General features: G+C 31.8%; 1 protein-coding gene across 10 annotated transcripts in view; it reads left to right on the forward strand.

Moving 5' to 3' along the window:
* LOC145266406 (ETS-related transcription factor Elf-5-like) overlaps positions 1-15,062 on the forward strand; it is a 128,500-nt gene that overhangs the window by 57,154 nt on the left and 56,284 nt on the right. For 2 of the 10 annotated variants that reach the window (XM_080122065.1, XM_080122064.1), the window contains exon 2: positions 12,165-12,811. The exons of the other annotated variants lie outside the window; for them this stretch is intronic. The gene's annotated coding sequence lies outside the window, so the exon portion shown is untranslated. The remainder of the gene's footprint in view (positions 1-12,164; positions 12,812-15,062) is intronic. 10 annotated transcript variants of the gene reach the window in all.

Below are 15,062 nucleotides of genomic sequence, written 5' to 3' on the forward strand. Positions count from 1 at the left end.
TATTCGTTTAAACATTTATTTTAATTAATTCCCTATTAGTTTTTTCGGTTTTCTTATGGGATGATCATCTTTAGTTAACTAACAGCAAAGTCTATGATTTGACAGAACTTTTCTTTCTTGTTAATTATTACGATATCCGATCTTTTTGCTTGGATGGGTTTGTCTGTTCGTATTTCCATATCCCATATCCATAGGATTTTGTGATTGTCGTTTTTAAGTATTGTTGGCGGCTTATGCTTGTACAATTCGTCTGTGCGTTCGAGATGCAGTTGTTTGCATAATTCCAAGTGTACTTCTCTTCCCACTTGGTCTTACTTGGTCTTGTATTCTTTTTGGGCCAGTTTGTTGCATTCATTTACTATATGGTTTATCGTTTCGTCCCTTTGTCCATAGAGTCTGCATTTGCTGTTTTCTTGTGTTTTGTCGATCTTTGCTTTGATGTGATTGGTTCTTATCGAGTTATTTTGTGCTGCAGTAATTAAGGATTCAGTTTCTCGGTTTACGTATCCTTTTTGCATCCATGTCCAAGTGTTTTCGTTATTCTCATCTTTTATTATCCCTCTGAATCTTCCGTGTAGTTGTTTCTCTTCCCATTTTTCTTTTCTCATCTTATCCTTTGCCTGTCTTTTTTCTGTTTTGTTAATTTTTTTCAGTGTCTCTCACTGCCATGATCATCCTTTAGGTGTTCTGCATTATATATTTTTCTAGTTATTTTTTTGTGTCATTTACACAGTCTTCTATACTAACCAGTCCTCTCGTGCGCGCGCCGTCTTTCCTTTTCACGTAGAATCTGTCAACATCGTCATTTGGATGTAGTGCATTATGCATGGTCATGAGTTTCTGATCTTCTGGTCGAGCTGTCTCAGTTCTTCTGTAGTCCACCCTATGAACGCTCCAGAGTATTTTACTAATGATTAACAGGCCTTGTTTCTTGGTCGTGATGGGCGAGGCAGGAATAGGAAAGTTACTTTTACTCTAATAACCTCTTCCTTCGGACTGCTAGACTTTGGAATTCCTTCCCTGTTTCCTGTTTCCATGACCGTACTGTCATCCAGAAATTTATATATAATGTAAACCAAGATTTCGTTCATCTCCTTACATCGTCCCCTATGATCTCGATAGTAGTGCTTTATGTCCAAGTGACAATATATCCAAGTGGCAATATGCCCATCTCCTTACATCGTCCCCATGATCTCGATAATAGTGATTTATGTCCAAGTGACAATATGTCCAAGTGACAATATGTCCATCTCCTTACATGATCTCGATAGTATTGCTTTATGCCCAAGTGGCAATATGACTTGTTTGGGATAAACAAAAATATAGAAAAAAAAAAAAACTTTAATCAACGCTCCTTAGGGTGCGGGGCGGGTTTGCGTCGGATACAGGTGGGTCGTGGAGTGCACGGCTTAAGGATTAGATCGCGGCGAACAGGTGATAGACGAAGAATACTTGAGAGAAGATTTCTAATTGGTTCGTTGTTTACCTAACATTTATGACGCTTCGTGTGCCGGTGACGACGACCATGACAGCGCGCCTTTCTTTCTCTCGTTCTTTTTTTTTTATGTATACATATATACATACGTCTTTGCATTTTTGAACGAGGTTTTGTCTGTCAGTTCATCAATCTATCACACTTCATCGATAAATGTGCAGATTAAACAGACGTATCTCAGTTTTGGTGTGTCCGCTGATTGTTTTGTTACGTTAAAGTTTCAAATAAACTTTTTCGTTAGTCTCTCGCGTTTGTGATTGCAACATCATTTTTGTTGATTTATCACCGGTATGTTTGATATAAAATTTTAGTAGATCTGTCACGTGTTATTTATTTATTTATTTATTTATTTATTTTATTTATTTATTTTTGCTCTTATTGTCAAGTTTATAAAATAGCCTTTTCATTAGTCTGTCATGTTTGAGTTTGAAATAATATTTTCATTGATCCGTGAGGATTAAATTATCAGCCTTATTAGTTTTGCACGTTGAAGTTGTAATAAAAATTCATTTGTCAGGGTTAAGTGTGAAATAACATTTCATTGGTCTGTCAAGATTTAGTTTAAAATAGCAGTTTTATTAGTCTGTCATAATTAAATTTGAAATGCATTTTTATTAGTCTGTTAGGATTAGGCTTTAAATAGCTTCTTTTAGTCTGTCAAGGTTAAGTTTGAAATAGTTTTTTTTAGTCTGTTAGGATTAGGCTTGAAATAGCTTTTCTTAGTCTGTCATGATTAAGTTTGAAATAGCTTTTAGTCTGTCAGGATTAAGTTTGAAATAGCTTCCTTTTTAGTCTATCAGGATTAAATTTGAAATAGCTTCTTTTAGTCAGTAAGGATTAAGTTTGAAAGCTTCTTTTAGTTTGTCAGGATTACGTTTGGAATAGCTTTTTCATTGCTCTTTCACGTTTATGTTTGTAATAAAGTTTTCATATTTCTATTATGTTTGAGTTTAGAATAATGTTTTTATTGGTCTGTCACGTTAAAGTTTGAAATAACATGTTTATTGGTTTGTCACGTTAAAGTTTGCAATAACATTTTTGTTGATCTGTCACGTTAAAGTTTGAAATAGGATTTTCATTAGGTTGTCACTGAAATAATATTTTCGTTTAAGTTTTATATCTAATTTTCATGGCTAAAAACGCATATTACATTTTTTTTTTTTTTAGAAAAGATGCGCCCTTGTTTCGTACAAATCAAGACTAATTTTTATCTGATTGGGTTAATTCCGAATTAATGGGTGGCAAATTTTTATCTGATTGGGTTAATTCCGAATTAATGGGTGGCAAATTTTTATCTGATTGGGTTAATTCCGGAATAATGGGTGGCAAATTTTTATCTGATTGGGTTAATTCCGAATTAATGGGTGGCAAATTTTTATCTTATTGGGTTAATTCCGAATTAATGGGTGGCAAATTTTTATCTAATTGGGTTAATTCCGAATTAATGGATTGTAAATTTTTATCTAATTGGGTTAATTCCGAATTAATGGGTGACAAATTTACTCCTTTGTTTTGATTGGCTGTTGCGTCGAATTCGAGGTGAACCTGATAACCATTGTTCGATCGATACCGCAGAAGTGTCTGTTGACAAATAGATTTAAGTCCCTTTCCTTTTCTTTGTAGTTATTTATTTTCACTGAAGCAATTATGTCGAAAATCGAAACGTATTTTTAGTCTAAAGACAAATCGCTCTACAAAAACGGAATCGAATTGTTAGAGAAACGTTTATGCGGAAAATTTGCCGCTATTACCAACGACGGTTATCCCGCGGTTCGTAGTTACCAAGGTACTAAAAAAATGCAACAATACAAACACGAAAAAAGCAAGAAACGGCAGCCTAGAAAATAAAGTAATTTATTGGAAAAAAAGGTAAAAAAAAAAAAAAGATGTAAAATGTTCACTCGTGTGTGTAACTACTAAATTTGTCCCTTTACCATGGTCAAACAGACCTAAAGCAACTATAAAAATAGAGAGAGAGCGAGTGCAAAATAGAAGGAGCTAAGAGAGAGAGAGAGAGAAAGAGAGAGGGGGAGAGAGAGAAAACTTACTGAAATACTTTTTTACAATGGTCGACCATCTTATCTTTTTACATGTGTAGCTTCCTCTTAACTGTCTTCGATATCTCTTTTTTATAACGGTAAATAAATCTGTGAAAGTTTGCAGATGACGAAAATACCTACAAATGTTCATTCGAAGTTCTTTTTGGTAATTCCCGTAGATTTGTCTCTTCGGCAGCTGAGTCTTCTCCGCCTAGTTCGGCGGATTTTCCTTTCTTTCTCGTTCACACCGAAAGTGACTCTCCTTTTGTAATCCGGCTATGCTTAGCCATGCAACATTACGACCTCGTGTTAGGCCATAACCAATTTCTCCATTGCTAGAAGAAATGTTCTGTCTGTATCTTCCTATACTGGAATATTTTTATGTCTTCACTGATATGTCTTTATCTTTGACGTGTTTATAGTCCAGTCACGACATCAGGATAAAACATAACCTTCGCTTGCTTAGCTCCTCCAAACTTTCTGATTTCCAACTGTTTAAAAGTCCTATTATTGTTTTAATTTTTATGTCTTTATTGACGGAGATAAAGTTCTCACGTCCGCACTATCTGACACCATTTCCTTCTTTTCACTTGACTAGCCTTAATGTAACATTCATCACTTCCTGCTTGGCGATGGGCGCAACGGCAAAGATGTTTTTTCGTGTTCTTTTCCTCCTTCGTGTACGGGTTCGAGCCTGGCTGCCTACTACCATTTTTTTTTTCTTTTTTCTTTTTTTCTTTTTTGCTTAGCACACACCTCCAAACACCCGACAAACGCCGGGCACCCAGGCTAGTAAGAAATAAAAGGTTTTATTTAAAAAAAAAATTTAATCGCTAAAATTGCATTGTCTCCCTTATTTTCCAATCTCCAAAATGAAAATAAAGAAGGTGTTTCGTGACACTAATGCGCGAATACCGAATTTTTTTTTTTTTCATATAATTACACTTACGGTAACGATTTTCTTGTTTTGTTTTAAGTGTTTTTAATTTATATCGTCTCTGGCAGTTCCTGTGTCGGCTTTTTTCGGTTGCTTACGTCACCATGCCGGAAGATATTGACGCAAAGTTTGGTCAGGATTTGGATAAGTACTGAAATTTTAATAAGAGCTTTATACATCTCAAAATACTCACCAAACAAGTTTGGTCGGTGTAACTTTTGCAATCTTGAATCCTATCATAGAATTATATCAAAAGTAAACCGTCTTAACAAACGACAGGAAGTAATTCAAAACTGTTTACATAGATCAAAGTATACATTATCTCGACTAAAACCTGATTAGAAACATACATTAAATTAAAATTAAATTAATGTACAAAGTATGGAAAATTAATTTTGATTTATAGAGATTAATGTATAAATAAATGGGGTTGAGAATAAAAATCAAAACAATAAAAATAAAGTAATAATAATGTTTATGTAAACAAATAAATCTAAATTAAGTATAACAATAATTTTAATAATAAATTAAATATAAAAGAAAAGAAAAAGGTATGAATTTTTATGTTGTATTGTATTGTTTGATTTCAAAATATCACGATAAGTATAAATAGTATTAAATTCTATAATAGTAATTTATAACTATTTTAATTAGATGTAATAAGTAACCAATCGGCTTAAATATAACATGTTTTGAAAAATAGATTAGAAGAAAATATATGAAAATACCATAACATGATAATTTAAGTATTTTCTCTATGTAGATACATACTTTATCCCTATATAAATAAAGTGAACTCATTTTCCCCCTCTGATTTTGACCTTAATAGATCAAGACATTTCATGCAAATGTAATATACACAAACTGCAGCACAATATCTGAGGTGTGTTATAGGCCTATTATCTCTCAAGTTCCTCGATAATCGTAGATTCCTATATTTTTTCTGCTGAAAGCTCACTGTGAAAATCGGTTAAAATCAATGGAGGTAGTAAAATATTTTCTCTCTTATAAATTCCTCCTGCCCCCCCCCCCGCCACCACTTTACACCATTGCGGGGTCGTTCACAGGGGCAGTTACGAAAGAACACCGGTTTAGGTTTCCTTTACTCCGTGGTTGCTTTTTCTCTTTTTTTTTTTCGTTTTTTGCTGTTTTTTTTGTTTGTTTGTTTTAGTTTTTCCGAACACGTTCATCATTTTTTCCCCTGATTTTTCCTTTTTATTTTTCCGATTTCTTTTTTAAAGAAGTTTTACGTTTGTTCTCTGTTTTGTTTTGTTTTTTATTTTTTGGTTTCGCCGATTTTGTAGAGAGGTTTGCCATCGTTTTTTTAAACAGGGTTATTACTAGGCTTATTCTTTACTTTAACCCCCCTTACACACACATCTCCAAACAACCAGGCAACGGCGGGTACCCCCGCTAGTATAAAATATAATTAACTAGTAAAGATAAACAGAATAACAATGGTAAAACTTTATAAACTAATTAAATAGGCCAAATGAATTTGATAAACATAGCAAAGATGATGGCAAGATATATCTAAATTAATATTTAAAATGAACCATGAAGGTAAGTATGATAATGTATCTCACATAATGTAGTATTTAATTGTGAAGTGATAAAAAAAATTAGATATTAAATTAGAATGGGGAATAGTAGTTAATCGTTATATTATAACTTCTAGATTGATCGTTATGTTAAGAAATGTAAAACTTTAGTTTGCCAAGAAGGTTAGTTTATGAATAGATGAATAGGAATGATAAATTTGTAATAACCATAATATTACAAATGTATTTATAGTAATCAGATTTCAAATATTAATCTAAAAAATAAACTGTATATGTTGAAACAAGTGATTATTATACGATTTATGTGTAGACTCAAACATATGAGCCAAATGTGTTAATTGTTAGAATAGATGTAAAAAGAACTATTATAATATAATAAGGTATATCTATTGAACATCGATTAAGATAAACTATATACATATATATATATATATATATATATATATATATATATATATATATATATATATATATATATTATAAAAAAGTGAACCATAGCGGAAATTCAATCGACTAAAATAAGATGGAAAACGGGGTGAGGAAAAGAAGAAAAAAATTGGGGGAAGTTACATGTAACAAATGTACAATTTAGTAAAATAAATAAGTCGATTAAAAACAAGATTGTTAAAATACACCCGAAGTGTTTTTCGTTCAGACTTTTCAAGGGTATAAGTCTGAAAATTTTTTTTTTTTTTTTTTTTTTTTTTTAGAATATTTCGCCCTTACTCCATCCCACTACAAAATATTCTAAATAAAAATTTAAAAAATTAAAAAAATAATAATAATAATTTCTTCTTTTCCTCACTCCGTTTTCCATCTTATTTTAGTCGATTGAATTTCCGCTATGGTTCACTTTTTTATAATTATTCTAAATTTTGCCAATCGAATAAAGATATATATATATATATATATATATATATATATATATATATATATATATATATATATATAAAGGATGAAACACTAGTGTCTGTAGGTATTTAATTATTATAGTAGACAAAATAATTATGACAGCCCTTTAAGAAATTCATTTCTTATCGTTGAGCACTTTCAGTTGAATTAAAGTCGGCCAATTTAGCTCTTATGCATAGATCATCGTATAACGATTAGATCACTGTCTGACTGACGCAATGAACATTTAAAATTAAAATGTTTAAAATTCAACGCTATTTCACGCGGTTAATGGTAGCCGAATGGATACGGTCTCCGCTAATCGAGCCAGAGATGTCTCGTGTCGCAGGGTTCGAATCGTTCGGCTGGTGTTAATCGTGACACCCTGCACTGAAGAATCCCGAAAGGATGAAACACTAGTGTCTGTAGGTATTTAATTGTTATAGTAGAAAAAGTAATTAATATATATATATATATATATATATATATATATATATATATATATATATAAACTAAACGTCTATAAATTCATTTCGGAATTATAAATTAAATTTAAATTGAAAAAAGTAATGCATAGGGTAGGAGGGGGCTAAAGTAGAAGTAAATCGGAAGTAAACATAATCTATGATATTATGTCTAAATAACATTAATAATTCTTAAATAACTTAAAGTAAAATTAGAATTAGATTTCACTTAAATATACATTTATCTAATTAAAACTTAAAGAACATGTTATTATAAGATTAGGAACCTCTGAAACTTAATTATTATGGAATTAGGATCTCTTCAATGTTAAACTAAAATTATACTCACCGAAGTAATTAGTTCGAAAAATGTTTATTAATATTAGATTGTCGAATATTGAATTAGTAAAAGTATGTGAAATGTGAACTTTAAAATATTACTTTCAAAATAATTTATAATAAAAAAATACTAATAATAATAATAATAATAATAATAATGATAAAAATAAAGGTCAATGTAAAAACTAATCCATTTATAATTAGATATTAAGCAGAAATGAATTATAACTTAATGACTTATGGCTATCGATTGAAATAGTTTTAATACTAACATTTTATATTAAACGTATTAGTTAATTTATAATATATACTGAATTATTCAATTAATTATATTAAATGAAAGACATTAGAACTGTATAAACATTACTTATTAGTGGGATATGGATGGAAATGGGTTGTGTATGATAAAACATTGAATGTTAAAAAAGTAAGTTAATATATCGATGGATTTGTTCTAAGGGCGATAACTTTAAATTTAATTAATTTTAAATTTTTAGGCTAAAGGTAAACAATTGACGGTAAGAAGTATTTAGCGAAATTATAACTCTCAACCAAACGTAATTGTAGGTTAAAAATTAACTAATAATAAGAAGTATAATTGAAATAGTAGTAAACTTGATTATAACAGTTAAGTGAACTTAATTATGTATGGCTTCAAATTCAAATTAATGAATAATTTAATATAACCGTAAATTGCAAACTGCTTCTTTTTTTTTTTTTTTAGTTTACTTTATTTTAGTATCGTATATGCGAACATGTGTAATAATTTATAATTATTGATGTTATTTTCAGAAGTATGCATACATTAAGTAGAATTAATAAATTTACTAATTATTAAATAGAACATTTTGGCGGAATATTCCTAAATAATTAGAACTTGTTAGTATGACTAAATGGGTTTAGTGGCTTTATTTCTAAATTTCAAAATGGCGTAATGAAAACATATTATAAGGTATTTACAGCTTCTCTTCCAATTTTCGGATTTTAATCATGTCAAAACGCACTTTATTTCCTTTTGATGGATTGATTGTTGCTATTTCTTCAGATGAGCAAAATATATTCGCTGATTGATATAATAACTAAGTGCTTGATTTTGCGCTATGAAACAGATAATGTCAAGAATTGTATAAGTCACCTGAATTTAAGGAATAAATTATAAGATGTCAACATCATGAACTTTAGAATACAGACTTTTGTCATTTATTCACTATATTGCTCTGTAATTACATTGAGCTCCTTAAACAAGAATTGTTATATATTATATGGAAATAAAATATATTTCTGTAGAAATATATATATATATATGTGTGTGTATAATTTTTAACCAAAAGTTACTTAGTAAATTCCAGTTATGTTATACCAAAGTCAATATTAATTGATCCAGCTAATTAATATTGACGATTATCAGTATTAATAATTGAGCATATATATCATATATATTATATATTATAATTTCACAATAACCAAGTAAATATATTACAACAGGTTTATATACATCTCATAATAAATCTAATATATAAATCTCACTATGTCTGTGTGTGTGTGTGTCTGTCTCCGTTTTTAAAATTGTATCTCCTCCTTGACAGATGATCGTTGGACGGCGTGCAATAGCTCAAAAGATTGCTTTTTTTTGGTGCAGAATTTTATTAGGGGCATTTAATCGATAAAAATAGTTACTAAGGGCTTCAAAAAAGGGTTCAAACTTGAAAGCAATAATACCTTGAAGAGCGTCATTGTGCGCATTCGTACATCGAGTAAAAGAGAAATATATTTATTAAGATATTTCACAATGTTGTTGAAGCTGTTGTCTCTTTCATGCAACGAGTAGTGTGCCCGATTGCTAGTGCAAGTGTTACGGTTTCGATCTCCATCAGCTCCTTTTTTTTTACATTCCGATATTTTTAAATGTTATGTAATAAGTACACAAGAACGCTTTTATTAAAAAAAATACACAAGAATGTTTTTGATTTACGTAACGAAAATGTCATATTCAAAATATATATGATATATCAGCTTATTTGTTACATTCCAAAAACCAAGTAAATAGATCAAGTAATGCCATTTGTATTGGATCTTCTCCTAAACTAATTAACCGATCATTAAGAATATTAATTATATGTATATGTTTATATATTTCTTTGTCTTGGATTCACCCCTAAACTAATTGGAAGATCATTATGAATTTTAATTATGTGCATATGTTTATATATTTTTATTTATTGGAATCATCCCTAAACTAATTAACCGATCACTATGAAATTTAATTATGTGTATATGTTTCTATATTTTTATGGAATGGAATCACTCCTAAACTAATTAACCGATCATTATGAATTATAATTATGTGTATATATTTACATATTCCTATGTATTAGATTCACTCCTAAACTAATTAACCGATCATTATGAATGATTAGTATACGTATATACTAATATATTTGTATGTATTGGATTCACTCCTATACTAATTAACTGATCATTATAAATTTAATGTATTATATATGCTTGTATATTTGTATAGTTATATTCCAAAAATCACATACAATTATCAGTTTTTAATCTATGTATGTGTACAAAAAGTCTATCAAAGTAATAAGGTTCTTGTGTAGTATAGTAATCATGGAAAAACAAAGAAAATCTTACCTGTGACATACATGAAAGTTATTAAAACCGGAAACCACGTTTAATATTCGAGTAGTATGACTTACATATGAGAAATAAGGTGCTTCTTCACTATAGCACCCAGATAACAAAACAAACACATTCTTACCCTTGGCGTACAGAAAATATAACACAACAGAAAATTACATAAACGTATCGAGTTTTTTCATTTTTACATTAGAAAATAGGTACTTGTACAGTATCCTACCCGAGAAATAAGGTACTTGTACAGTATAGTACCCATATGAAAAACAAAGGAAATCTTACCCGTGGCGTACATAAAAGTAATACAAACCGAAAATTATATAATATATTCGAGTAATATGACATTTATATAAGAAATAAGGTGCTTCTTTAATATAGCACTCTATTATAAAAACAAACCCGCACCTTTGACATACGGAAAAGTTCGCACAATAGAAAATTATGCAAAATCATCGAGTAGTTTCATTTATATATTAAAAATAAGGTACTTGTACAGTATCCTACCCAAGAAATAAAGTACTTGTGTAGTATATATGAAAAACAAACCAAATCCTACCTGTGACGTGCATAAAAGTCGTTAAAATCGAAAATCACGTTATATAATCGATTAGCATGACTTTTAAATGAGAAATAAGGTGCTTCTTTACTATAGCAATAGATGAAATAAACAAATTTTTACTCTAGACGCACAGAAAATTAAGCACAACAGAAAATTACTTAAAAGTATTGAGTTCTTTCATTTTTAAACTAGAAGAAAATGGTACTTCTACAGTATCCTACCCAGAAAATAAGGTACTTGTACAGTGAAGTACCTATATGAAAAACAAAGAAATTCTTATCCGTGACGTACATAAGTTATCAAAATCGAAAATCATGTAATATATTCGAGTAGTATAACATTTATATAAAAAATCCTGTGCTTCTTCACTATAGCACTCTCATGTAAAAACAAACACATTCTTACCAAACAAACACACTCTTGCCAAACATACCGAAAATTTAGCACAACAATAACTTATTTAAATAATTTTCAATATGTGGTTTACATTACCCGCCCTAGGTAAGGACATTTTATCCCACATATGTGCTGTAAATTTTCAGTCCAATGAAGGTACCATTATTCCATACATTACATTAAAACAGGCTCGTTCAGTCTTTGACAGACTATGGATACACACGAAGGGGTGCCCACACGTGAAATTTTTGTGGCAGCCCCCTTGAGTCGACATATATTAAATACCAGTGGCAAGTGTAGTGTATAATATATATATATATATATATATATATATATATATATATATATATGTATATATATATATATATATATATATATATATATATATATATATATATATATATGTAACTCAATGTCTATGCGTATGTGTTGGTGGTCTTTGTGCGTTCCCTGTAGAGAGAAAGGTTAGAGATCTACATAAAATATTCCAATACAAAATTTTGCCGTAGGAAACAACGAAATTAATTTGTACGTAAAAAAATCTGAATGCCTTAGTGCCCTCCTAATCTAAGGGGGCTATGGAGGTTAGGGCTAGGGTTATGGGGGTGGACATCCATTAAAACTTCAAATACATCCAATTTGATGAAATTTATATTTTCATAAAATTCTTCAGGAAGACGTCACACTCAATGTGGCCTCATCCCTGGGTAACCATGGCGATAGAATCCTCTTGAAACTTCAAAAACACACTGAAATAATATTTAATGAAACTTAAATTGTATGAATAAGGCACTAATCCATATAGTCTTCTTCTTTCTTTTTCTTTTTCTAATCAGTTTGTTCAAGCTGGTGGTGGAGAATCCTACCGGATGCCAAACTGGTGGAGGAGAATGGAGGATGCCCGCTAATTCAGATATTCCATCCTAGAGATCTTTTTTTAAGATTCTGACCGTCCCTTTAAGTGCAATTATTTGAATTTCTCGTGCATTTGGTTCATCGGGTATATTTTATAGGTAGTTTTTTAAATTCTTCTCCATGGGTCCAATTGCTCGTATTGCAACTTCTTCTGCAAACGAAACGAGTGTGGCGTATAAAACAAAGACAGTAATATGGTGTTATGAGCATAGCGAAAAAGTATATATCCTTATTCAATTCCGAGCAACGTCGGGTTATCCTGCTAGTATATATGTGTGTGTGTGTGTGTGTGTGTGTGTGTGTGTGTGTGTGTGTGTGTGTGTGTGTGTTTGCATGCGCGTGCTATAAATCAACAATATACCTGAAGAGCTTAATCGCCGAGATATGAAAAGCCAATAAATGTATGCGGCGTCTGATTGGTTGCAAAAAAATATGACGTCATACCAGATGGTCGTTATTTAAAGAACGGATTTCCGATCGAGCCATCACCAGAACGTCTTCGGGTATTGGAACATTGGAAGCGAATAGCCGTTCTTTAGCTCATCTTGGTGCTTCTTGTTTGTTTTATGTAAGTTGAATTTTGTTTTTGTTTCTTTTTTTATCATTTCGTTGTCACAGTTTTTTGTTTGTGTTTTTAAAATCGTTTTCTCCTTTGAAAAAACAAATGCTTTAGATGTGCTTTTGTCTCTACAGGATAACCTGTTGATCAATCGCACTTAAGCTTCATTCAACGCATGTTAATATTTTAAAACGACATAAAACTTCGACAAATGTTAAACGTCGGGGCCAGCGCAGAATGCGAGAAAAATTCTACATAGGCATCAAGAAAGGTTTTATGTTGTTTTATTTTCTTATATATTATTTAATGATGGACGGTTTCCATTTAAAATCCATTTAGTATTACGTATGCAAACTTGATAAAAAAAAAATACGCTTTAAATGTGTCAACAGTGTCTGAATAAGTGAAATCATGAAACATCAGGCCAAATTGGTCGCCATCTTGTTTTGATGCGTTTTTCTCCATTTTACATGCATAATACTAAGTGGCTTTTAAATCGAAATGATGCCTCATTTCAGAATATATGAGAAAATAACAACATAAAACCACTTTTAACGCATATAAAGAATTTTTTCAGCATTTCTGCTCTGGTCGCGACCTTTAACGTTTGCCGAAATTGGTTGATTGATTAGGGGCTACAATAAACAATAATTCTAAAGATTGATTTTAAGAGTCAATCATTCTCAGAATGGTAAAAACCGGTTTTGATGGTAGTGGGGCTACAGAAAAGTACCCCCTCCTAGTATCTAAATCAGTTTGGAGCATCCAATTATATTCAACTAGTCTCCATTCCTCATAACATCTCTGGGTACTAAAACTTATACTTGAATATCATTAGAAACTTTTATAGATTATCTTTCTGAATTTTTGAGATGAGGATTGGTTATTTGTATTATTTGGAATCTTTGGACTACTGTTCTCATCTTGAGTGTCATTTTCACAACGTTTCAGTTGATGTAACCTTCGATCTTCTTCAGGTGTATCTTGCACCACGGGTCCCCAAGGACACGTGGTGCAGTCGTTAGAGTACTTGGAAAAGTCAATTGTAAAAGTGATATTCTCCTGATGGTTGAAGGTTCAATTCTCAGTGTGGGTAACCGAAACATACAATTGCGAATTACTTAGGCCCTCTAACCAGTCATGGCTGATGGAACGAGAGCATGCTACCCCTGTCAAGTAAATAAAGGGTTCCGTTCGAAATTCCGTCCAAACTCCCAAGTTTGACAGAAACATTCTTGAGTTCAACAAGATACACCTGAAGGTCGGAGGTTACATCGACCGAAATGTTGTGAAAATGACATTCAAGATGAGAACAGTAGTCCAATGATTTCAAATAATATGAATGTTAGACGAGATTAGAAATTAATGTGCGAGACGAACGAGCATATAAAAGTCACCAAGCTGATCTAAGCTACTCCTTTTCTGACTTTGTCCATTTGGCTTACTCTTTCTCCTTCTTTTTTTTTTTTTTTTATTTTTTTTTTATTACATTTTCACCCCAAACAAGGCACATTGCCACTTTAATGTAGGGGGCTACTATCAGGGGAAACATCTACTGGGGTACTATGTAGGGATTAGGGCAGCGAGATGTTGGTTCACGTTGCACTTGAACTTATGCATGTCAGTACAGTTGGGGAAGCAGTGACCTGGAATGGAATTCCAAAGTCTAGCAGTTCTGGGGAAGAAACTACTGGAGTAGAAAGATCTTTTACATCTAGGGATCTCTACAGTGTGGGGGTGGGATTTTGTAGCTTGTCGGGTCTGTCGAGGGTGTTCACGTCGTGGGGGCACAAGTGCTTGCAGTTCTTCAGAGCATTCACCATTATAATACTTGTAGAACAGGCAGAGGGATGCAACGTTTCGACGATGGGACAGAGGCTGAAGTTTTGATGCCAGTTTAGGGCCTATCAGATTTGCGACTCTCTTTTGAACCCTATCAAGGAGCGAGAGACTAGTAGCCGATGCACCGGCCCAAATGTGACAGCAATACTCCATACATGGGCGAATAGTGGCCTTATAGAGGTACAGGATACTTTCGGGTGTTAGAAGTTTTCTAGCACGGTAGAGAGAGCCCACCTTCCTCGCAGCGGCCCTGGCAATGCCCTCGATGTAATTGTTCCAGCTCATGTTTCCTGTGAACGTTAGGCCAAGGAGCTTGAAAGACGTACTCTCAGCTAAAGAGTTGTTGGCCATTGCTATAGGTGGTAGAGAAGGTTTCTTGTAATTATTGAATGAAACCAGTTTTGTCTTGGTGGCATTG

Source organism: Euprymna scolopes, chromosome 41, assembly GCF_053919585.1.
Source record: "Euprymna scolopes isolate OS-2025 chromosome 41, ASM5391958v1, whole genome shotgun sequence".
NCBI classification, from domain to species: Eukaryota; Metazoa; Mollusca; class Cephalopoda; order Sepiida; family Sepiolidae; genus Euprymna; species Euprymna scolopes.